This window comes from Eriocheir sinensis, unplaced genomic scaffold, assembly GCF_024679095.1.
Source record: "Eriocheir sinensis breed Jianghai 21 unplaced genomic scaffold, ASM2467909v1 Scaffold1248, whole genome shotgun sequence".
Taxonomy (NCBI): Eukaryota; Metazoa; Arthropoda; class Malacostraca; order Decapoda; family Varunidae; genus Eriocheir; species Eriocheir sinensis.
The window spans coordinates 37470-40318 of record NW_026110571.1 but is presented as its reverse complement, the minus strand read 5'-3'; the positions used below and the strand labels follow the sequence as shown (position 1 = coordinate 40318).

The following is a 2849-nucleotide window of genomic DNA, read 5'->3' as shown; positions in this document are numbered from 1 at the left end:
TTGCGAAAAAAACGAAAATGTGTGGCCGAAGCCGAAATGATCTGCTCAGTTGACGCCGAAATCGAAATTGACGAACCCTCCTGCCAGAACCAAAACAAACATCCCGCGCGCTTATTTACTTGTTGCTGCTACTGTCCTCGAACATGACAGTCTACATATGTGCTGTTGCCGACTGCAAATCCTCTTCGCAGAAGAAGGATCCTGAGGTGAAGGGCTGGGCTCGTTTTCCAAAGAAAAAAGAGGCTGCCCGAAGACGTTTGTGGGTGACCAGATGTAAGAGGGGACCTACATGGAAAGCCACCCGACACCATGCACTGTGCTCAAATCACTTTATAGACTGGAACAACGGGCCGTCACCATCGCATCCTGATCCAGAGTTGTTCGGCTACAATCAATGGAGGCCGAAAAACAACGCTGGTGCCATCAGTGGGCTTGGAGCACGAACACCAGCGGCTGACAGAGGCGATCAAGAACCACTAACCCAGTCACTGCCCTCTTCACACTGCCCCTGCCTTGCCAGTCAACATTGACTTCATAAAGGAAACTGACGAAGAAGTACAAACTGATGTCCATATTGAAGTCGAGACATGGGCTCACAATGCATCAGTTCAAGGTATGTTACTATACCATGCAGTTTTAGTGTTGATTTGAACATCTTTTATGGTAAATTTATGGCACAAATTTACAAGTGGGTTGCTTTACATCAGATTAGGTTTATTATCCCTTTTAGAAGGTCTAGAATGTAGAAATCGTGTAAGAAATAACTTATTACGTGAGTTTTGTCTAGGGAAATTGTGTTATTCTATAAATCGGTGCCATGTAGCCGACTTGAAAACATTCACCACTTGTACCTACACTGATGAATGAAGTAATTGCCTGCATTTCTTTACCTAAGCATAGCAAACTTACTAGAGTAATGGAAAAAAACTTAAGCATTGCCAAGGAAGCCAAATTAGTGTTTATTTACTTTAAAACAGCTCATTCACTTTAGAATTTCAGGTTAATCATTACTGTTTCAACTTGTAAAAGTTTATTACTATTTTATAAGTTGGAAACATGTAGCTGACAGGATTGTAGAAGTTGAAAGTATTAATTACTCTAAGATATTTCCTTCTATAAAATGACATTCACAAATCATTCCTGAAACATGTAAGAATTACTCTAGTCGAGGGGGGCAGAGGCCGTAAGTTAGGGGTTTTAGTTTAATTGCTCTGCCACTGAGCTAGCAGCAGGCTGTGTGCTCCTATATGTGACATTGTGTAGAAATGTCTTTTGAATGATACATATATCTGAACTTTATATTTCATTTTCCCACAGTTGATGCTGAACAGTTTCTCCAGATAGAGGTAGTGCCGGAACCACAGGATCACACCTATTCAGCATCAGCCATTGCTACTACTTCAGCAGCTGAGCCCAAGGATGTTGGAGTACAAGTTGAAAGGGTTAGTTATACATATATAAACAAGTAAAACGCCTCAGAAGGCGATGTACGAGCGAAGCCGAAACACACACACACACACACACACACACACACACACACACACACAATACACATACAGAGAGAGAGAGAGAGAGAGAGAGAGAGAGAGAGAGAGAGAGAGAGAGAGAGAGAGAGAGAGAGAGAGAGAGAGAGAGAGAGAGAGAGAGAGAGAGAGAGAGAGAGAGAGAGAGAGAGAGAGAGAGAGAGAGAGAGAGAGAGAGAGAGAGAGAGAGAGAGAGAGAGAGAGAGAGAGCCAGCCAGCGCGTTTTATCTTGTCATAGCGGCTTGCCCCGCCGTGTATAAAATCTTATATTTTTTCAAAGGCCTATATCTCAAAATTTTGAGTGAACGGAAAGGTGACGCTATACACCATTAGATAGATAATTTCATTGCGCTTCTTTTGGTATGTGTCCGCTTTCGCTGAGGCAAAAGGAAGTTGGAGTAAATTAAGGAAAACTGTTGAAAGTTATATATATATATAGATATATATATATATATATATATATATATATATATATATATATATATATATATATATATATATATATATATATATATATATATATATATATATATATATATATATATATATATCTATATATATATATATATATATATATATATCTATATATATATATATATATATTATATATATAATCTTTTTATGCTTTTCAGGAGGCAGATCTAACAGAAGCACCTACTGATCAGAGAGCCCGGACCAGAGGAAGGATTCTTGCTAGTGACAAGAGTGTTCAGCGCTATACAGGTCTTCCTAACAAAAGTGTTTTGATTTCTATTTATCAGACCATTAAAAAGAGAGTAAAAACAATTAATTACTGGAAAAGGCCAAAAAGCATAAAGGAAAATTTAAAGAAAGGGGCACGTGGCCGTAAGAAAATACTAGATACTTTTGATGAGTATTTAATTACACTTGTGTACATCCGTCAAGGTTTTCCGGCTGGTTTTAGGCGACTTATTTGCAGTCTCACAAGCTTCAGTTTCATGCATCACTAATACCTGGATAAATGTATTGTATGAGGTACTGCAACCGTGGCTATTGTGGCCTTCAGCTCAGCAAGTTAGGGACAACCTTCCTGATTGGTATCCAGTAAAGTATGCAGATACAAGGGTAATTTTGGATTGCACAGAGATTTATATCAACAAACCAGCAAACTGCTCTGCTCAAGCAATGACATACTCCATGTATAAGCATCACAACACTGCCAAAGTTCTTGTTGGCATAACACCAACAGGAATTATTACATTTGTGTCAACTCCATATGGTGGTAACACATCTGATAGGCACATTGCAGAGGTTGAACTGATAGACAAAATTGAACCAGGAGATGCTGTCATGGTGGATAGAGGG

At 39.1% G+C, this 2849-nt stretch overlaps 1 long non-coding RNA gene across 1 annotated transcript; it reads left to right on the top strand.

Moving 5' to 3' along the window:
- The first annotated feature begins 502 nt into the window (after positions 1–502).
- LOC126989626 (uncharacterized) lies at positions 503–2317 on the top strand. Its single transcript, XR_007743537.1, has 3 exons — positions 503–613; positions 1318–1442; positions 2156–2317. It is a non-coding gene; the product is annotated as an uncharacterized LOC126989626 (long non-coding RNA).
- The last annotated feature ends 532 nt before the right edge of the window (positions 2318–2849 follow it).